At 42.5% G+C, this 15,361-nt stretch overlaps 1 protein-coding gene across 3 annotated transcripts in view; it reads right to left on the bottom strand.

Moving 5' to 3' along the window:
* The window catches only part of SP6 (Sp6 transcription factor), a 99,164-nt gene that overhangs the window by 23,432 nt on the left and 60,371 nt on the right, over positions 1-15,361 (bottom strand). For 2 of the 3 annotated variants that reach the window (XM_083708856.1, XM_083708857.1), the window contains exons 3-4: positions 9,939-10,088; positions 9,540-9,670 (exon numbers count right to left, since the gene is read on the bottom strand). The gene's annotated coding sequence lies outside the window, so the exon portion shown is untranslated. Of the gene's footprint in view, positions 1-9,539; positions 9,730-9,938; positions 10,089-15,361 lie in introns of those variants that run through there. The other variant, XM_083708855.1, reaches the window with a different exon arrangement.

Here is a 15,361-nt window from a genome sequence, read left to right on the forward strand (position 1 = left end):
GATGAGATAAATCTGAATTAAATTGGGGGCAGAGATAGGGGCCGGCATTTCGATGACAATGACTTATGTGGACTCTTAGGGGTGGGAAACTTGCATGTGTTAGGAGACCAACCCTACAAGAAACACTCATTGGGAAGGACCCTACACTAGCTGCATTCATTTCCACTAAAATCAATGGGAGCAATTTGTCTTGACAAACTTTACAAATCCCATGGATTTTGATGGAAACGAAATACAGCCAACTTAGCCTGGGTCCAACCCAATATGAAGTTCTCATCTTTCTTCCCAAGCCTTCCACTTCTCTTTATTTTTCTACTGACAGAATATCACTATCTACCTCTTCCTTTATATTAATGCAAGCACAGGGCCTCTTATAGGCACCTCCTCAATGCCCATCTTGGTTACTACAATTTCCTTCTTCCTGGCTGCTTCTTGCAATTCTTCAGTTTTTGCCTCAGCCTAGAATTCTCCTGGCCCAACAATTCACCCCTCTCTCTGTCTATAACAGAGATGGGGAAGCTCTGGCCTACCAGGTGTTGTTGGACTACAGTTCCCATCAGCTGGGCCATTGTCCATGCTATCTGGGGCTAGTGTGAGATGATGGTCCAACAACGTCTCTTCCTTCACCTGCATGATGGCCTCTTCAAAACCCTGCTATGGGCTTCCCACCCCCTCTTGCCTTTAGCACAAATCCATATCCTTACCTCTAAAGGTGTTTATGGCCTGCCCTGTCTTTCTAACCTTATTCCCAATATATCCCTGCTCATGACCTCCATTTCTCCAGATCTACCACCCTCAGCTGTCATGTGCTCTCTTTAGTAGCTCTGCCCATTCACTATTCCTGCCCTTCAGTCCAAGAATTTTCTCCCAGAACACTTATATCAGGGCTTGGGAACTGTGGACCTCAAGTATTTGCTCAACTACAACTCCCATCATCCCTGAACAGTGGCCATGCTGGCTGGGGCTGACGGCAGTTAGAGTCCAATGACCTCTGGAGCGCTCTCTGTCCCTGAGTAGAATGGTGACACCTCTCTCCTTCTTTCACATTACCCCTCAAAGTCAATCTCTTAAGCAAAACCTTTACTTAAGCTTGCTTCCTCTCCCATCTTCATACCCAACAACAACAGAATTTAAGTTCTTTTAACTTATTTTGCTCCCATTCATCATTATTTGTTACCTAGCCTCTCTGAAACCTCACCACTGTCAAACTTCTATGGGACTAATATATATTATTAAACAAAACAGGCTTTGTTTTATTTTTTCAGTCAGGGCTAGGCTAGAATCAAACTGATCAGTGCGACTGTCTGAAAGCTTTAATGGCAGGTTAAATTTTGCACTCTCAATTAATTAGTAGGGATGACAATAAGTAAATAGTGGTAGGTTTTGCTCATTAAGTTGTTACAGTAGCATATTTAAAAGAGAAAGTGTCCCATCATCAGGATCCTTTAAGACTGCACCTGTGGTTTTGCAACTTTCATGTATATTTCATCAATTAATTAAGTACATGAAAGTCTTGTTCTAGTAGTCTGTTAAAACAAACCTCAGACTAAATCTGTTCACAACGCTAATTGAAAAAATGTGCTTGAATTTTGAAACTGAGCCACAGTCTCTAACTGAAAGATAAATTGTCCGTAGACACTTGCAGAAGCACATCTAACATGCACCTACCGTATCATTTGACAATGGTGACCAAGGGTGCTTCCGGACGACTTGTTTACTAAGCACTCATTGAGAGGTTTGATGATGTTGCATCAAAGCAAGCGTTATCCTACACTTTCTAGTGCATTTCCCTGTCACTTCCCTAACTACAAACGTTCTGATCTTTTGAGGAAGTGCATTTGCAAGACTAACCCAATTAGCTATAATTGTGCAACATGAAATTGCTGGCATATGATTTCATCCCACCCAAAATTAATGACTAGCCAGAGAAAACATGGCAACCATAAAAAAAAATAAAAATCAGGGTTTGGGTACTAATGGGAATAGAATCTGTGCCCTGTGTTAGAGAAAGGTTGATGCCATTTGGATTTTGTAGCTCTGGCACCAAAGCACTGCCAGATTTACGTATAAGCCTAAGCTAAACAAGCTATAGCTTAGCCCCCCAAAAAAATTTAAAGGGAAAAACCTGGATGTACATTTCCAAAATATAAGATAATAAACAAAGAAATAAAACCTATATACAGCAACAGTGTTTTGTGTTGTGTATGGATCTATTAGGTCCATTAATTACTGTATAGCATATATTCAACACAAAAAACAGCAACAATTTGTTGTTGACAAAGGACAGCTGGACATATAAAGAAAGGGCCCCATTACCTTCAGTAGCTTAGGGCCTCATCAAACCTAAACCCGGCCCTGCACCAAAGTGTCTTAGACCAGTCTTGGGAACTAGATTAGGTTTCTAGTAGAGAAAGTATAGCTATGTAGAGTCTGTTCTTATGATCATCCAACACAGATCATTAGATTGCTCAACTATTTTTAATTGGGGAAATATGGGTTGAGTGATAATGCTTTTATGTCCTTCCCACACACTCCTACTCTGGCCGCGTGGCAAACTATATATGTGATTGCTTCAGCATATACCTAGTTCCTTTCCGCTCATTGGATGGCCACATTTAATTCTGCCTGGCAAAGAAACACCAAGTCCCTTCACCATGTGCCCACAGGAGGGGTAGTTATGGTCTTCCATTAACTTCCCCATGTCTCACCACAACCAGCATCGCCATAATAATAATGGATTGGATCTAGAAAAAGCTTCTTGATGTTGAAATCAAGGTAGGCACTGCCTTCACTTAGGTCACTTCCAGATGACCTGCTTGCTAAACATTCATCCATGTTGGTTTGCAGAGCGGTTAGACAACATCGGCCATTTATTGACAAGTCTGTGGAGAGGACAGATGATGTTATGTCAAGGCAAGTGTTATCTCACTCTTTCCGATGCATTTCCCGTCTCTCTCTTTATCTCAAAAAGTCAAATCTTTTGTGGAAGCCGGATTGTCGGGCAATATTTTGCAATCACCTGCAATGGCATAACCTGAATTTGTTGAATCCCACCCAAAATTAGCAGCAACCAGGAAGAGTCTTTAGCTTCAGTGGGAATGTAATCTGGTTTCAAACTGTAATATCTTCAACTGAAGCAAAGCCTGTGTGTGCTCAGCTGTGTTTTGCTTATTTTTGTGAGCCATGGCATTGTGGGAGGAAAAGGTATATTAGAGGAAGGGGGATAAAAATGGCTAAACTTAATGAAAGTATCTGTTTGAGGAAGTGGCTCAACAAGTGAGGCAGAGCCACAATGGTAGCTTCCCAGCAGTTACGTCAGTGTGCTGCAAATGCACAAGCTTTTGTAAAGTTATTTTGTAAAGTTAGGTTATTGTATTTTAGTGTTTTGTTGGAAGCCGCCCAGAGTGGCTGGGGGGACCCAGCCAGATGGGTGGGGTATAAATAATAAATTATTATTATTATTATTATTATTATTATTATTATTATTATTAAGTGCCAATCACCCCACAATCTAGAATCATAGAATTGTGGAGTTGGAAGGGACCCCAAGGCTCATCAAGTCCAGCCCCCTCCAATGCAGGAATCTCTCCCAGCAAGCAACACTGCCCCACCTCCTGGGAAGCTAGCATAGTGGTCCTGCGCCATCCAGCTTCTACTTGTTTACTCTTGCCTCTACCTCCATGTTTCTCCTGCTGTTGTCACCCTGCACCAGACTGTAAGCTTTTCGGGGGCAGGAACCATTTCCTGCTACTTTTTCTACAACAGCTACTATGTTTTACCTCCCCTGTTAAAGGCAGCATGCCTCCGAATGTCAGTTTCTGGGAATCGCAGGTGTTGCGCTCATGTCCTGCTTGTGGGCTTTCCACAGGCATCTGACTGATCACTGTGAGAACAGGATGCTGGACTAGACGGGCTATTGGCATGGTTCAGCAGGCTCATCTTATGTTCTCACGTTGCTTAAAACACCACCTGCACTGATGGTTTGTATGGGCATCCAAGGAACCAGTTACATTATCACCGTAGCACGTTGAGGATACGCCCTGAAAGGACCTGTGCAGAACTCAACATACAACTCTGCACACTGAGTCTTTCACTCAACCAGCATACTAAAGTGGTACCTCGGGTTAAGAACTTAATTCGTTCTGGAGGTCCGTTCTTAACCTGAAACTGTTCTTAACCTGAGGTACCACTTTAGCTAATGGGGCTTCCCGCTGCCGCCACGCCGCTGCCGCACAATTTCTGTTCTCATCCTGAGGTAAAGTTCTTAACCCAAGGTACTACAGTGGTACCTCGGGTTACATACACTTCAGGTTACACACGCTTCAGGTTACAGACTCCGCTAACCCAGAAATATTACCTCAGGTTAAGAACTTTGCTTCACGATGAGAACAGAAATCGTGCAGCGGCGGCGCAGTGGCAGCGGGAGGCCCCACTAGCTAAAGTGGTGCTTCAGGTTAAAGAACAGTTTCATGTTAAGAACAGACCTCCAGAACGAATTAAGTTCTTAACCCGAGGTACCACTGTACTTCTGGGTTAGCAGAATCTGTAACTTGAAGCATCTGTAACCTGAAGCGTCTGTAACCTGAGGTACCACTGTACTGAAATATGGTAGTGATGTGCCCTACTTTCCAGTCCTGTATTTGAAGGGTTTGCCCAGCTGAAACTAAATTCCCCTAAGAAGGGAGAGTAGCTGCCTCGATAGTTGCTTATCATTGGTTAGTACCAACCAGGGCAGCAGACTGAGCAGGCAGGCACACAGGTCACCAGGCTACAGTCTCCTCATTATGATGAGAAATATAAATATTGCTAAACGTGTGGAAATATATTGTGGAAATCTGTGCTGCCCACTTTTAGGATGATTTGTAGCTTGTTTTCTCCTGCTCCAGAGGGTAGGACCCGAAGCAATGGCTTCAAGTTATAAGAAAGGAGATTCTGACTCAACCTCAGGAAAAACTTTCTGGCAGCAAGAGCTCTTTGACGGCGAATTGTGGAAGGTGGTGGCTCTCCTTTCTTGGAGGTTTATAAGCAGAGGTTGGACAGCCATCTGTCATAGATGCTTTAGCTAAGGTCGCTGCATTGCAGATGGTTGGATTAGATGACTGCCAAGGTCCCTTCCAACTTTACAAATCTATGATTCTCTGTCCTTATAGAATCATGGGGAACAACCTAAACTGAACCAACATCCATTACATCAGTGCTCAAGCAGTTTTAGGCTTAGTTCTGCGTACAGCAAAGCAGTTGCATGGTAGATCACACACACTGTATGGGCCAAGCTTTCCATGTCCTGTTTTCCTAGTATGTTTGTTTGGCTGTGAACTGGTCCTGAATGAATCCTATTGCACCCACCCATGGGCCTCTTTATCCAGCTCTCGGCTCAGGACTGTCTCCCCAGGCTCACTGCTCACTGGCCTACCTAAGTGAAGGCCTTCAGTGTTTTTGCCTTGCTGGAATATGTCCTTTCAACTGTGATACTGCCTCTTGTTTGCCTGTATGGAGACATACGTGTGTGGAAATGTATGGGTGTTATGTCAAAGAAATCTTTTTACTTCTGCTTGGCACAAAGGTAGCCCATTGCACAAAGACCACATTTTGTTAGGACCCGAGACGGAAGCTTGGCAGATGACAAACCTACAGATATTTAGTCCCTCTGTATTATATTGCTTCCTATAGTACTTCTTCTGGAAAATGCAGGTCTTTTCTGTTACACAGGGGGGCAACATGGGCGTGCTTTTTGCATTCAGTGCAGTGGGCAGTCTGAGTAGCTACCACACTCAGCACCTCTAAACTTATTATAAGTATACGTTTCAAGAAACACATTCATACATTTTGGAGTTGGTGTGGTCCAACAATCTAGTTCAGATGGGACTTAGGCGGCCTTTCACAAGTCACTGTTCCCTCAGCCTCTTGCAAGGGATAGAGGAATCTGGCCATTTTTGTTTCTCGCAGTTTCTAATTTTTCCAGTCCAGAATTCAGGTTGCCATATTTCTGCATCAATTTGAGGTGGGGGTTTTTAAGTCCCCACGAAAATTTGTCAGCACTTTAGTGCCCACTTCTCCTAATGAATTATTTATGTATGCTATTTTGCAAAATAGACACATTCTTGCAAGCAATTTACCATAACATAAATTGCATTCATGTTATTTTCATTAAGTTTGCTTAGGGGAAAGTATGCAAAAAATATATGCTTTTTTTGCATACTTTCCCTTAATGCACACTATTCTGTACAAATGTTTTTGGTTGATGTGGTGCACTACAAAATCCCGAGAAGCGCAAATGTCTGAGAAAAACTGTGTTTTAGATTGCATATTATTTCAGAAAGCACAAATAAGGTAGGTTCGCATTGAAAGGCAAACCAAACTGAATTTCTCCCACATCACATTTGTGAAGACACACACACCCCAACTGCAATAGTGGTGAACACTTCTGGCCTCCTTTACAGGTTATGTTATACAGTCTATTGGGGTTGATGTGAACAATGAACCTTGAACCCTACTGTAATTTATTAATTCTTATTAAAGCTTATTGCAAATGGTAGCCTTTCGTATGCATGGAGATTTACCTCTGTGTAAGTAGGACAAAACTAGCACATGTATTGGTTCTGTATGTGAGAACTGGAGTAAATTAAAAAGAGAGGGAGAGGGAGAGGGAGAGGGAGAGGGAGAGGAGAAAAACGAAAAGGGGTAGGCCATCATCCAAAATACATCCGACAAATCTTCCCCATCACATGGGAGCAATTCTGTGCTTGTGGCTACCAGTCAGGTATCCAGGAATTAGATAGCCATAGCCAGTCTCACCTCCCCAGAAATAGCTGACTAGAGAATTGCAGATGCGCATTGGTCATGTTCATGAAGCACAAAACCTATTTTACAGGCATTCTTTCGTAACCTAAAAATTGAAACAACTCTCTGGTTACAACACAGCAGTCCTGGTTCCCTTGTTCACACAGGCGGCCCTAACACGAGTCAGAGTGATGTGAGTGCTTCAGGCGGCAGATGATGTTCTCTATTAAGGGCAGCAGGGTGGAACACAGACAGATCTGATATTAGCTATGGGATAAAGTTCACTGGAAAAAGGTTCTCCAGTGCCAGCATCACTGAGATAAATGAGAGCAGCGTATGAGCACAGGAGTAAGAACGAGCAAAAGTTAACTGTGCCTAATTTGGTTTGTGGGCAACGTGAAGGCATTCAATCAACAGACAGCTGGCACCACCTTGATCCAGCCATCGCTGAGAACACAAGATCTATGACTGAGTTGGGCTGGCCCCTGAGACCGAACCCTCAATGGTAGGATACACCTTTGTGTTTCTCATCTTTCTCCCAATTCTCACCTGCATGTCTTCTTCTCTACAGTGACGGGGTCCCACGAGAAAAGCATGGAGCTGCCACAAGTTACGTTGGGAATTGTGGGATCAGGAGAACTCTGTGCATACACTGCCGTGCTTAAGACAAGGCATTTGGTGCCCATGCTTGAGGAGCTTTTCACAGAGGACACAATAGGCAACCCAGGTTTGCCACTGTGTGCATACTCAACAGAGCACTGCAGCCAATCCCCACACTCTGAATGTACCTGTATGAGACATGTGTTTTCAGAAATATGTCACGTTCACATTTTCTGGTATACCCTTTAATACATATACCTAAAAATGTAGCGTGTAAAGAGGCCTTGAGATTCTTGTAAGATATACCAGCCTTTACTGACCAGGTGCCCTTCAGATCTTTTGGATTACCACTCTCATCAGCACCAGCCACCACACTTGCTGGACCTCAAGGCTGAAGTCTAGGGCCCTGAAGCCCAGCCCACAAACAGCCCACATGACTACTCAGAGAATGGTAGATGAAGGCGATAGTGGCAAACCATTCCAGAGGCAGCACCCTTTCACCTTCTTCCTTTTAAATTATAGCCGGGGGACAGATGGCTGTGGATGTACATGGTTACCGATGCCCATTTTTTTGTTTTTACTTTAAAATTTTATTAACCCATTGGTGCAACAAACTGGTGCTTGTTCCCAAACAAATGTGTTTATGATCAGGGCAGCAGCAGAAAACTCCATACAAGTTGTAGGCGACAATATATGGGTGGCTCAAGGCTGGGGTAAACCATGACATTACTATCTATCTATCTATCTATCTATCTATCTATCTATCTATCTATTACTTAATTCCATTTATAGGTTGCTTCCTATGAAACATCTTGAAATGATTTAACCATGCCATGGACTTAAATCAAGACTTCAGTAAAACCCCAAATTCCTATCTGATTTTAAATGTTGACTCCTGATTGCAAGGAAAGAAGCCACTCTCAATAGGACTGCATTCAGTCCTTTCATTTATAATATTTTTGCAAAGTATTTAAAATGCACTTCTGGGCGGCGGGGGTGCGGGGGGGAGAGGCTGTGCTCATCTTGGACTGACTTCCTAATGTCTTTGCAGATATACATTCCACTACCCCACAATATAATGAGAAAATTAATTTTGAAATGTGATCATTCTCTTTCAAGGCTATGGTTTTTGTTTTGTTTCTCCAGGAGACACCCAGTTGGGTTGATCCTGTTTTTCCACATTAAAGATACTTCTTAAAATGGGATTAATTTCAAAATACGAGAGCTGCATCTTTTGATATCCAGATCAAACCAACACAAATGAGACATACCACCCAGGCCTTTTCTGGGTTTGAAGTGTGAGAAATCTTAACTTTTTATAAAATGTTGATTTTTTAAACATAAAAACCAGCTTCCTATATCATTTATATATCCTTCTTTTCATCTGCATTGGTTCTATTCATATAGATACACACACATACCCCCCATATAATTTCTTTAAACTGGCATTCTTTTTTTTAAAAAAAAAATCTCATTTTGAAATGTGTCAAAAATGTGATTGTATTCTATTCATTTCCTAAACTTGTGTAATTGCACTAAACCAGCTTTTCATCAGTCTTTCGGTCCATTATTTTAAAAAGGTATTTCTGCAACTTTATATTTTGCATGCTTACTTGGAAATATGTTCTCCCTGAGTTCAACTTTTCCCTAAGTGCGCACAGGGTCGCAAGCTCAGCTACATTGCTTTGAATGCCTCACTAAACAAAAAGTACAGCTAACTAAATTATAAACTGCTTTAAAAAATGGTTTCAAGGGTCTGCATAATTCAGAGCGGTGCTAGCAGGAGGGCTTCCTTAGTGCAGAATTAAATGACAGGATATGGACCACCAAGTTGGACGTTTAAGTATGTGGCAGATCTTATTACAATGCTTCAATGAATTATGTCTCCCAGCCTTTGACTGGACTTAACCATCCAGGGGTCCTTTACCTTTACCTTTTTTATGGGGTGGATGGCGGTGGTTAGAGAATATTTCTTTACAATTTTATCCACCTGTCATTATCGGCAGAAGGTGACCCAAGTTTTGGGTCACTTTATGGCACCCTTGGTCCACCTGTGACTTTAGCATCTGCCTGGGAAGAGCTGTCTTCCAAAACAAAACACAGAAAGAGAGAGAGAAAGAAGAGACAGAGAGAAAATTTAAAAAAGTTTAGTTACATACTTGTTTAGAGTGACTGGTAGGAGCAGCGATCCTCCAGCAGGTCTTTCCACATTGGCTTGTCAGGCAAATTGTGTTGCTGTCTGCAAAGCAAAATCCAGAATCCAATGCAGTGAGGCAGTCCCGGTAGAGCACTGAGAGAGAATGTGTCAGAGGCAAGTTAGGCAGGTATATGCAAGTGCCACTCCAGGAGTGACTGGTTCAAGCACTCACAGCAGGGAAGGAGCCAGGATAGAGCCAAAACCCCACCTCTCAGCCCCACCCACTACCTGCTGACTTTAACCCTTTCAGTCACGGACAAGTGCCTTGGCAGTGGGTCTCCTTTGTAAAAGACAGGATGTGCACACATAAAGAGATATGTATTACATATGTAAGATGGGAATATACACATCAACATGTTACCTGTTGCAACTTGAGTGGGTTAGAGCCCACTTTTTTCAGATGCACAAACAGGATAATTAGAGGCAGAAAGCTGTGCTCTCTTTCCTCTGCTTCCTTCGAAACTTCGGTTCATTAACTGCAGTGACATGTTTGGTTGCTGTTGTTTTCGTTCTGCGGTACAGAATGAGAAGTTCACACTGGAGTGCTTGGATTGGCTCCACTTTCTTTAAAACAGTGGTTAAAAAACCAGAGATACTGAGAATAATAATGCGCACCTAGAAGCCAACCGCTTTCAGCAGCTCTGCTCCCAAAACTCAGGTGTGTATGGACTGGGTGCAGACCCAGTTATCTAGAGCTTGCACTCTGCACGTGATTAATGGCTCTCTCTTACAGAATCAAAGAATTGTAAAGTTGGGACCCTGAGGCTCATCTAGCCCAATCCCTTGCAATACTGGAATCTCAGCTAAAATACATGACAGATGGCCACCCAACCTCTTATTAAAAATCCCCAAGGAAGGAGAGTCTACTGCTTCTTGTGGAAGTGTGTTCCACTGTTGAACAGCTCTTACGGCCAGAAAGTTCTTCCTGATCTTTAGTCGAAATCTCTTTTCATGTGGCTTGAATCAATTGGTTCAAGTCCTTGCCTCCAAAGCAGGTGCTGAAACACAATAGCTAACAGATTAGGACTGGATATAAAGAAACCCAGTTTTGAGCCCTGATTCCAAATAGGAGACCGTTTCAGTGTATCAGCAGCACACTGCTACTGATTTACTGTGGCTATATTTGCACAAACATAAAAGGAAGGCTCTTAACAGGAAAGTAAGGTAAAGGTAAAGGGACCCCTGACCATTAGGTCCAGTCGCGGACGACTCTGGGGTTGTGACGCTCATCTCACTTTACTGGCCAAAGGAGCCGGTGTTTGTCCGCAGACAGCTTCCAGGTCATGTGACCAGCATGACTAAGCCGCTTCTGGCGAACCAGAGCAGCACATGGAAGCGAAATTTACCTTCCTGCCGGAGCCGTACCTATTTATCTACTTGCACTCTGACGTGCTAAGTGGGCAGGAGCAGGGACCGAGCAACGGGAGCTCACCCCGATGTGGGGATTCGAACCGCCGACCTTCTGATTGGCAAGCCCTAGGCTCTGTGGTTTAGACCACAGCGCCAGAATTTCAATTCATCAAAAAAGTTCAGTTTTAATCATTTAGGGCTGAATAAATACAATGGCTTCCTGACTGCTCCAGCCCACTGAGAGGGGAAGCTATTAAGCTCCCCTCCTGACACCACGTCTCAACTCACTACAACCTTGCCCTAACCAAGCATCATGCCACTTCTGCTCCCCACAATATGGGCTGCTACTGTTTCCTGTACCATTACAGATCTTCATTAACTCATGTTGCTAAGCTGATAGATTTATCACCTGTCACTGCTCTTATAGAAGGCACTGTACTTATGTTGCATACATCTCATTGTAACTGAATTGTAACTGACTCTTATTTCTTGCATTTCATTTCCCTCTGATGTCTGCGCTAACAAATTCCCCCTTCCCGTGTGCATGTACCTGCAATTGAGGATTTTACTTTGTGCTTCCACAAAAGCTTATGCCGTAATAAATACGTTCGTCTTCCAGGCACAAGACTCTTCAATGTTTTCCCCGCAACACACAAACTTAACCCAGCAACCTTTCTGGTACTGTATGTCATGCACTGATGGGAATTAGATAAATGATAAATAGTAATAATAGCAACAATACCAAATTATACATGGATTTTTGTTCTTTATTTCAGGAGTTGGGGACTGAACAAAATAAGTCTTGGAAATGCTGAAGCTGAAGTAGAAAGAAATGGCGACATTAATTCAGGCAGTTTCTATTGAAGACAGGTTGGCTGGTTACATTAAAAGGATTAGAGAGCAATCAGCATTCCACAATGACCAAAGAGGAAAAAAAACCCCGAAGCAAAATAAACATTTAAAAAGCCACCCAACCAACTGACCCTCTCCTGAAGGTCACAAAAAGGTTACATGGGAATCAACTCATGGTGAAGGAATGTTTTCCCCCTTCTCCTCTCAACCCAGAGCTTTGCTTATTCATGTGCATTAAATGGCATTGTCGGCTGTGCTGAGCAAGAAATGGATGCTACTTTATTGGGCCATAGATTACAACGGAGAATGCTGGGGGTGTAAGCTTTTAGGTTACACAGAGTTCATCTTCGGGTGTAGGCATTCAGTTTTATTTATTTTTTAAGGATAGTTTTGCACGCCCAGCTGGAAGTTAGCCCAATAAATCATTTTGCTACTCCTGGTTTGGATCCAGATGGGAGTTAGTTTGACTAATCTTTTCACATAGATTTAAAAGGGCCCCGAGTCTGGATTAGGGATCAAACGGGATCCAGACCATCCATTTGGTCTGGATTAGGGATCAAACGATCTATCAGCGTTGGTTCTCTGTTTCTCATTTTTCAATCTTAAATTTAGTTTACAGCAATTTGCAATTAAAAACAAAATCACCAGCATGTTAGTGTGATTTTCTCCTAATAAAACGTATTTTGCACGCAGCTGTGACTGGTGTACAACTTAATCTAAGGCATTTTGTATGCTATTCTCACTAATAAATGCATCATTTTATGCTCACTTTCTCATAATATATGCATTTTTGTAAACATTTTTGTTGGCTGCAGAACTACACCACAAACTTTGCATGATTGCAAAATTCAAAGCCTGGCTGTGTTTCAATTCTCATATTGTTTCAGAAAGCGTGTGTTTGACAGATTTGCCTGTAAAAGCAAACTGAATGAAATTCTTCCCCCATCCCTAGGCTGGATAACCCATTTTTCTTATTTTTTTTCTAATGCACTCCTGAAGTTTATCTCAACTGATGGGGTGATTTTATTCTATTGTCATTTGCCAATATTATATTATTTCATAATGTTATATGTGAAATTCATTATTTAATTGTGTCACATATTATTAGTTATATTCTGGATTTTGCTTGTATTTTGAATTTGAATATTGCTCAAGTTGTTCGAGGATGACCATGTTACTTTGCTGCATATTTTGCCCTAAGAATGGTAAAGTGGAAAGGTGGTATGCAAATTAAAAATGAAATAAAATGTGAGCAGCAAGGAGGTGTGAATGAGGAGAGCATTTTTGAGGTCAAGCATTTGATTTGCTCCTTTGTTCTGCCAATGTCACGCTGTAATCTGAATTTTGCGATTTAATCTGTGGGGGAATTTGGTGGTAGGTGGTCTGGTTTTGCTCTGGTGCCCTTCCTGTCCCTTCAGTTGCATATTTATGCATTTGTTTATTCCAATTCATACCCAGTCTCCTAATTTGGGGCAGATTACTATTTTGAAATGACATGTCAATATATTATACACCAGGGAATCTTTGGAGCGGCAGGCGTTGCTGAATGTATAACTTTCACCACCTTGACTTTTGGCCATGCTGATTTGTATCACAGTACCCCAACCACGTTATAGACCAATAAACTTAGATTTAAACACACACAAACACAAACATACAACCCAGCAGAATATACACCGAGGCTGCAATCCCATGTACACTTACATGGAAGTAAGTCTCGCAGAACCAAGCAGGATTTCCTCCTGAATAAGCATGCAAAGGATAGGGCTGCAAATTTCAGACCCTCGCCCAAAGCTTACATTATCCCATATTATATATTTAATTTAAATGATGGGTGTTTTTCATCAGCGAGTTGAAAAATCATTCTAATTACCACCTGTGAAGCTTTGATGCTGCCACTGCCGCGCCACCTGGGTCACGTGATCTCTGTTTGCAAGGTATTTCCTGTAGCAAATAAATGATAGCCACAAACCCCTTTGTCTGGAATATATAGGGACATGTGGTTAACAGTGGAAACTGGAAGACCAGTTGGGAACTTAATGCTCACAGGTGACATAAAAAGTGAATGGTGGTTCAGATATTAATGTACAGTGGCACCTCTGGTTACGTACTTAATTTGTTCTGGAGGTCCATTCTTAACCTGAAACTGTTGTTAACCTGAGGTACCACTTTAGCTAATGGGGCCTCCTGTTGCCGCCGCGCCGCTGCCACACGATTTCTGTTCTCATCCTGAGGTAAAGTTCTTAACCTGAGGTACTACTTCCGGGTTAGCAGAGTCTGTAACCTGAAGCGTCTGTAACCTGAGGTACCACTGTAAATCTCTCTTACTGCATGAACTTCAGTATATATATATATATATATATATATATATATAGCCTTCAGCACTATATTCACCCATGCACACAGATAGCTGAAGAGTGAAGGAAAAGTGCCTTTAGTCAGGGATGTGGATTCCACGTACACATGCTGCACCAAGAAAACAGAATCCTAACAGAATCCTATAGACAAATTAACTACATTTGCATCCACATCCACTGTGTGTCTGTTATCCTGCTTCAGTTTATTATAGCTAAAGAGTTATGCAACTTGTGGTCAGCCCTTTCCCACTTCAAAGGCGTTGCCCCCATGATTACATTCACTAGAAACCTTTTTCACAATGGAAGCTGAAAATATTGGATTTGACCTAATTCCAAATGTGTAGCATTTGACCTAATTCCCTTGTGTAGCTAGATTGCCTGAATTTGCACAGCGCTGTTTTGGCCTTTTGCGTAACTTGTGAAACTGCTCTTCGTTGCATTGGCAAGAGCGCCACCTGGTGACCACCAACACCACTTGCTGCAAAGACGGTGAGGTTGAGGAGATTTGAGGTTGGCTTTGTGTGTTCTCCATGCTGAAATCTCTGGGCTTTGGCATCCATACAAGAAAGAACACTTTTGGTTTCTTGAAACACATTCTAAAGCAGTCTGCCTCTTAACAGTAGCCAGAGGGAACATCACACATACCAAAACTATGGACATTTGATGCACACCCAAAGGTCTTCTCGGAGTACAACCGGTTTTTCCTTTAATTGGGGAAGTTGGACTGTCAGCACAAGAGCTACACACACACATCCAACTGGTCTTTGGTTGCCTGAAGGGCCCAACTTTCAATGGATTAAACAGGAACAGAGAAAGTTGCCTGATATTGAGTCAGCTCAGCATTGTCTACACCAGGGATAGAGGAGGAGGAGGAGGAGGAGGAGGAGGAGGAGAAGAAGAAGAAGAAGAAGAAGAAGAAGAAGAAGAAGAAGAAGAAGAAGAGTAGTAGTAGTAGTAGTAGTAGTAGTAGTAGTAGTAGTTTGGATTTGATATCCCGCTTTATCACTACCCGAAGGAGTCTCAAAGCGGCTAACATTCTCCTTTCCCTTCCTCCCCCACAACAAACACTCTGTGAGGTGAGTGGGGCTGAGAGACTTCAAAGAAGTGTGACTGGCCCAAGGTCACCCAGTAGCTGCATGTGGAAGAGCGGGGAAGCAAACCTGGTTCACCAGATTACGAGTCCACCGCTCTTAACCACTACACCACACTGGCTCTCTAGTGAACC

Source organism: Podarcis gaigeae, assembly GCF_964106915.1.
Source record: "Podarcis gaigeae genome assembly, chromosome: 13".
In the NCBI taxonomy this organism is placed as follows: domain Eukaryota; kingdom Metazoa; phylum Chordata; class Lepidosauria; order Squamata; family Lacertidae; genus Podarcis; species Podarcis gaigeae.